This window comes from Bos taurus, chromosome 11, assembly GCF_002263795.3.
Source record: "Bos taurus isolate L1 Dominette 01449 registration number 42190680 breed Hereford chromosome 11, ARS-UCD2.0, whole genome shotgun sequence".
NCBI classification, from domain to species: domain Eukaryota; kingdom Metazoa; phylum Chordata; class Mammalia; order Artiodactyla; family Bovidae; genus Bos; species Bos taurus.
In genome coordinates, this window is record NC_037338.1 from 20,077,309 (window position 1) to 20,084,934 (window position 7,626).

Below are 7,626 nucleotides of genomic sequence, written 5' to 3' on the forward strand. Positions count from 1 at the left end.
CTCTACTTCCCTTTCCTTGTTCTCTGGAGACAGGGACAGTCTGGCCCCTGCCCACATCAAATGCTGTCTGGGGCTGGGAACAAGCCTCAAAACACACTTGATTTAAAGTGTGTTTTCTCTCCATCTTCTTTCTCTCCATCTTTCCCAAGTGTGCCCACCATACACAACCTTGACCTGTACACCAGTTCAAGGATCAACAATCAACAGCAATCAACTGTGAGTGACAGTGACCTTCCTGAAGGTAGTTGACTCCTCTACGGGCCAAGGCATCACACTAGTGTCTGATTAGACTGTGCTACCCCGTGGAAGCACATGGTGCATGAAAGCAGCTTTCTCCTGTGCTCTTATAGGTACACTTCCTGGAACTGTTATTGCAGGGCTAGACTTTGCTCCTGCTGATCTCCTGCCTGGAGTATTTTCCGCTCCCTCTTTACCACTGACTCAGTGTAAATCTTGTCTTACAGGGGAGACTGACAACCAGGGAGGTGGGGTCATCTGGGCTTTATTTCCTTGAAGAGCCTAACTTAAAAGGCTGTCTTCTTTGTCAACTACTTGGGCTGCCAGAACAAAATACCACACAGTGGATGGCTTAAACCACAGACATCTATTTTCTCAGAGTTCCAAGGGTGCCAATGATACTGGCTTCTTCTGTGGGCTCTCTCTTTGGCTATCAGATGCCACCTTCTTGCTGTGTCTTCACAGAGCATTTTCTGGGGTTGGGGAGGGAGAGACAGGAAGAGTGAGAGAGGGAGGAGGAGGAAGAGAGAGGGAGAGAGTTTCCTTTCTCTTAAGTCTGCAAATCCTGTTGGGTTAGGGTCTACTTTACCGCCTCACTTAACCTTAATTACCTCTTTAAAGGTGTCATCTCTAACTACAGTTACATCAGGGGTTAGAACTTCTGCATATAGATCTTGAAAAAAGTAAAAGTTAGTTGCTCAGTCATATTCAACTCTACGATCCCATGGGCTGTAGCCAGCCAGGCTCCTCTGTCCGTGGAATTCTCCAGGCAAGAATACTGGAGTGGGTTGTCATTCCCTTCTCCAGGGGATCTTCCCCACCCAGGGGTTGACCCTAGGTCTCCCACAATGCAGGCAGATGCTTTATCTTCTGAGCCACCAAGTAAAGGTATGTAAACCTTGGGGGAACACAATCCAGTTCATAACATTCTCTCTTTAACACATTCTATTTTTCTGCATTTTCTCCAGTGCTTGGGTATTGCATTAGTTTCCTAGGACTGCTTTAACAAATTACTACAAACTTGGTGGCTTAAACCAACACTAGTTTATTCTCTAACAGATCAAGAGGTCAGAAGTCCAAAATCAGTATCACTGAGTCGAAATCAAGCTGTCAGCGGGGCCTCACTCCCTGTGGAAGTTCAAAGGGGGACTCTGTTCCTTGTCTCTTCCAGTTTTTGGTGCTTAATAGCATTCCTTGAATTGAGGCCACATCATACCAGTCTCTGCCCCTGCAGTGCTCACTTTCTTTCCTCCTCTTCTGTGTATCAAATTTTCCTTTACTACTCTCTCATGAGGACAATTGAGATTGCATTTAGGGACCCCCTGAATAAACCAAGAAAACAACCTATCTCAAGATCCTTAACTTACCCATATCTGTAAAGATCTGTATTCCAAATGTTACATTTTCAGGTTCCAGGGACTTGGACCTGCTACTTTTGGTGGGGGCCTTTATTCGGTGTACTATAGGTATATAATTCACATACTATTATTTGGGGGTTTTCCTGGTGGTGCAGAGGTAAAGAATCCTCCTTCCAATGCAGGAGAAGTGGGTTCAATCCCTGGGTTGGGAAGACCCCCTGGAGGAGGAGGAAATGGCAACCCACTCCAGTATTCTTGCCAGGAAACTTTCATGGACTGGAGGAGCCTGGTGGGCTACAGTCCATGGGGTTGCAGAGTTGGACACGACTGAACACACACACGCACTATCGTTTAGTGTTTTAGTAATGCAGTCAACCTATGAAAGACTTAAAGATGTCTTTCTTGGGTATGTGCAGGCAGGATCACACCCCTCCAAACCATCCTGCTGGACAGGTTTGTCCATCCAAAGGACAGCTGGCCCTGTGCTTCGCTGTGGTCTACTCCTAAGACCTGAAGGGTGGTCTGGAGGCTGGAAAGCTGAGAAGTCTCTGGAGAGGGAAAGTCTCTGGAGAAGTCTCTGGAGGGGGAATGCTTGGATGATCAAGGATGAGAAGAAAGGAGAGCATCTTCCATGGATTCCTATTTCACGGCTGATTAGAGGGGTGGGTATATCACTCCTATAAGCCATTTCACTTGCAGTAATTTTACTTCTACTTAGAGCAATCTCCAGGCTGAGTCTCGGGCAGTAAGGCTCTGCTTTCCCCCTCTTACATAACAGAGTCTGTCCCTAATCTGTGTTCTGTGTCATGATGCTTTTTTTCCCCTTTCTGGATTACTTAAAGCACCTGATCAATTTTCAATTCACTTATGAAGTCCAAGGGCTTCCCTGATAGCTCAGTTGGTAAAATATCTGCCTGCAATGCAGGAGACCCTGGTTCAATTCCTGGGTCAGGAAGATCCTCTGGAGAAGGGATAGGCTACCGACTCCAGTATTCTTGGGCTTCCCTTGTGGCTCAGCTGGTAAAGAATTTGCCTGCAAAGGAGACCTAGGTTCAATCCCTGGGTTGGGAAGATACCCTGGAGAAGGGAAAGGCTACCCACTCTAGTATCCTGGCCTGGAGAATTCCATGGACTGTATGTATAGTCTCTGGGGTCATATGAAGTCCAAAGAGGCAACTGTGTTGAAAATTAGCAATTTTAATCAATGGTGAAAGCACCTCTTTTTTTTGTTGTTTTAACAAAGAGGGTTACTGCAGAATGAATCTTCACAAACAGTGCTTTATTTGGTCACAGGATCCATGATCCACTATGAGGATGGGAGAACTTTATTGGATGCTAATCTAACATCTAAAATTATATTTGTCTGCTCTTCTTTCTTGCCATTTATGGTGAAAAATCTGAAGCCAGAGCACCGTAAATGTTTTGCTTCTCATTTCTAGTCCCATCCCAATTTCATTTTCTTGCAATGAGAGGAAGGGTTGGAAGATAATTAGCAATGTCCTTCTCCCACATTTAACATCTCTACTTACTGTGCTGTATGTTACCACTTACTCTGAAAAATTCAGTATGTAGCTTGAATGTTGTTTTAGGCTTTTCTAAGTTTTGTGTGTTTCTGGGGCATTACTAATGGTTTACCTTAAAATGCAGAAAAACTATTATGAAGGAGACTTTAGGATAAAAGCATAATCCCCTCTAGGAAACAAACCACTTCACTAAAATGCCGTTGTTAAGGGATGGGGTGGAATAAGCAGAAGGAAGGTTAGACAGTGACTTAGAAATAAATATCAACATTTGATGTCAAGGCATTAATCCCTTTATACCTGGTGATCTGTAGGGTGAATGGAACCATGTTAATCACTGGGAGCTTTATATTAATGTTCTCTTGTACTATCTAATTTGCATCAGTTTAGTGCGTACATGCGTGCTTAGTCACTTCAGTTGTGTCTGACTCTCTGCAACCCCATGGACAATGGCCCACCAGGTTCCTTCGTCCATGGGATTCTCCAGGCAAGAATATTGGAGTTTCCATTTCCTTCTCCAGTGATAAAGTATGAAGCCAGTGAAGTGAGTGAAATGAAGACGCTCAGTCGTGTCCGACTCTTTGTGACCCCATGGATTGCAGCCCACCAGGCTCCTCCGTCCATGGGATTTTCCAAGCAAGAGTACTGGAGTGGAGTGCCATCTCCTTCGCCACATCAATTCAGTATTAGATTTAATTGCATTGTTTGCATCTATTCCTCTGACACCAGGGACATGAGTCAACTATAACCTTTATTATCTCTTCTGGTGAAGTTAGCCCCATTGGTAATGGGTAAATCTTTCGGAAAAGACTGTCTCCCACTCCCTCTTTTTTGGGGTGCCAGGCAAAATATTGCATTACATGAACTCACTCTTCATGTTCTTCCTGTTCTTACTTATTCTCTGTGTTTCCCTTGACCCAGTCCAGTTGCTAGAGGCTTATACCCCTAGAATAGACACCTGATTAGTGAGTTCACATCCTGCTGTTGGTGGCTTTGCTGCTGCTGCTGCTGCTGCTAAGTCACTTTAGTGATGTCCGATTCTGTGCGACCCCAGAGACGGCAGCCCACCAGGCTCCCCCGTCCCTGGGATTCTCCAGGCAAGAACACTGGAGTGGGTTGCCATTTCCTTCTCCAATGCATGAAAGTGAAAAGTGAAAGTGAAGTTGCTCAGTCGTGTCCAACTCGTAGCGACCCCATGGACTGCAGCCTACCAGGCTCCTCCGTCCCTGGGGTTTTCCAGGCAAGAGTACTGGGGTGGGGTGCCGTTACCTTCTCTTGTTGGTGGCTTTAAGATGCCTATATTCCTGGGAGTGTTTTAAGGAGACTCCATGCTTGGCATAACACCTTATCTAAAGGAAGCAATCTCCAATGGTAGATTTTCTGGCCCTAGGGCAGTTACTCAGAGGAGAAAATTTTTGAGCAGTTTTGTCTTTATAGGGTCCCTCAAGTTCTGCAAATTTCACTTACAAATAAGACTGCTCATGGATATGGGGACAACATCCTTTGGGGATTTTAATACATACTTCTTGTGACTCCTATTAAAGATGGAATTTTCCATGGAAGCAGTACCTCAAGGGTCTCTTTGTTTAAGACCCAAATGTAATGAAAGGATCTTTCCACTTCTCACTGTGGATATTTGTGGTGTAAATGTCGGGGACTTCCTGCTGTGCTGAGATGACCCTTTTCCTGATGTATCTCCTGGGTAAGGGCTCATGCTAGGAGAGAATCTGGACTTTGCTGAGGGGTGCACGGCTCGCAGGTCATCCCTGGGAAGATGCAGGTCCTGAGGCAGGAAACCAGAGTCTGCAAGCCTGGCCTTTGGTCTCTCTGGGCCTCAGTTCTGTGAGCCTGGGCTTGAAGGAGCTGGAGAGCACCTCAGGCAGGGGCTGTTTGCCTCTTCTCCATTTAGTTGGTTTTTGTACTCAGCTTAGATTCTGCTGATATTTAGACTTTCCTTCCTGTTTTCTGAGGCGCTTTCTTCTTTAACCCTGGGCTGCTCAATCAGAAGTTGCAACTAAGACCTGGGAAAATGAGCTGAAAAGGGGGCTAGAGGAAACTCCGGTGCTGCTGGTGGGACAGCTGCCCGTGAGTGTTCCGTCCAGGTGCCAGGACGTGGACTTGTCTCACATGGTGCTGTTTCAGGAGAAACGCAGCCCCTCTCACTGCTTTCATCACGAGTGACTTTCCTTGACACCCGGTAGTCTGTCTGCCTCCAGGTTACAGCACAGGCCGACTGGCAGGAATTTGCACAAGAGGGTGGCTTATTATACACAGATTCCTAAGCCTGGGAACCACCTGTTCAGCACTCTCAGATTCCAGAGTCTTTTCTTAGTCCACAGGGGAAGACTTCCCAGGCTTGGACCCAATCCTTTCGGGCCTGGAACTCAACATTTTTTAATTTTTAAAAATATGTATATTTTTGACTGTGCCGCACAGCATGTGGGATCTTAGTTTCTTGATCAAGAATTGAACCCTCACCCCTTGCATTGAAAGTGCCGTTTTTAACCACTGGCCTGCCAGAAAAGTCCCTGGAACTGAGCATTTTCTACATCAATCCCTTTTCTGATCCATTTTGAGTAGAAACTCTGCTAGGATATAGTGGATCCTTTTATTTGCTCAAAATCTTCCTCCTTGAGTATGTCCCTCCCCCTAAAAAAAAAAAATCTTACCAGTCCCTTGAGGCCCCATTTGGCTTCCATGGAGCCATCCCAGGTCTTTCCCTCCCCAGAACTCAAAGCGCTGTTTTCCCAATGATTTGGCAACGAATCACACACATGCCCGATGACTTTCTCCAATAATCGCTTAATGGTGAGCATGATACCCATTTTACACTTTCAGCATCACTAATTTTGATGTACAGCTAACATCTCTGTCTTCGTGATGAGTCTCTGAAATATTAACTCTATTCTGCATAGTGGTCTTGATTTGGGCAGATTTTTAAAACCTATCACTCGCTTCAATCTGCTTCGCACAAAGGAAATTTGGCTAACCTTCAAAGGATGAAAATTATTGACCTCCCTTAAAAGCCAATGGAAGTAAATTCTCTATCAGAGTATCTGAAGTAAAGATGGAAGATAATTAAATGCAGCACATTAGCTGTAAAACAGATCTCACTGTGTTGTACATCACTTCATAAAATAAGCATACTTCTCATTCTGCCACACAATTTCCTTTACAGCACTTTACCACAGAATAATGCCTCCTGACAAGTAAGAAATGCTTAGGCCTCCTTTTTGATAAGCACTTGCTCTAAGAATAAGATGAAAATTAAACATTCTCAGGAAGGGAAGGCTAGCTGGCTAAGATGGTATGCCATCAGAATAAAGCATGTGACATTCCAGGTATTGTCAGATGAAACAGACGTGTCTTAAAAACCGACAAGGGAAACCCTCTTCTTTGGAGAATAAATATGTTGCTTTCTCAGAACCAACACGCTGAAAATGTACAAGTATAGTTTTGAGTTGCATGATGTTATTGAGTCCCATACAGTCAAATGAACCAGAAGGCTACCCATCTGGGTCAGTAGTAGCTTTTCACTTGGTATCTGCAAACAAAAAACTTTATTTTGCTGAATCTGATGCAAAAATACGGGTGGAGACACAGGGCAACACCCAGTAACCCCATTTATATGACTGACTGACTTGTGTAAGAAAAAACAAGTTCAGTCACTGATATTTATCTGATAGACTCATTCTAAAGTCTGAGAATCCTCTTTATTAAGACCTGCTAAATTTTGGACTAGGTTGGGAATGTACTTTCCAAGGGAGAAGCTCTTATTGGAGAGAAACCATCATGTTAACTTGTTCTGCTGTATTGATATATTTTGCAGTAAAATTGAGTCTCAAGTGCCACATTAAGAGGATCAGAACCATCATCTAAAGTACAATTGTCTTTTCTGTTTCAAAATATTTATCAAGTTAACTCAGGGACTCATGAAATTCCTCCTTGCCAGGATTTCAAGTGTTTTCATGGGGAGACTTGAGAAAAAATGATAACTTTCAGTGACATAAAAAATGAATAGACCATGACTCTGAAAACCCTTTTTTATGTTCAACCAGTTTAGTCTTTTGTTTGTGACTCTGACTCACTGAAATGTGATACTTAATGACATTACATTTGTGAAGACCTAAGTACCTTGATATTTTATCTTTTTCAGCAGGTAATTTTAGGTACAAACAATCTCTCTTGTTCTTTGTTAGACCTACTCAAAGGGAAGAACCTTGACTGCTACAACACCAAGGGTCTCTAACCTGTACAAATTGCATGGTATTTTTTTCTGGTTGTTGGGTCACCGGGGGCTCACAGTCTGGATCTTCAAATAAAGTGTATCTTGGTAAATTAGGGTAAAAGTGGCAGAATGGTCACTGGCTGAGAACATCAATTCAGCTCTCAGCAGGTGCATGTAGCAAGAGCCTTTTTGCAGGAGAAAACTTCCACCAGCCCTGCACCTGCTCCCTAGAGATGGAACCGAGTATTAGAAGGGCTGCCACAGAGGCGAAATGACTCAACAA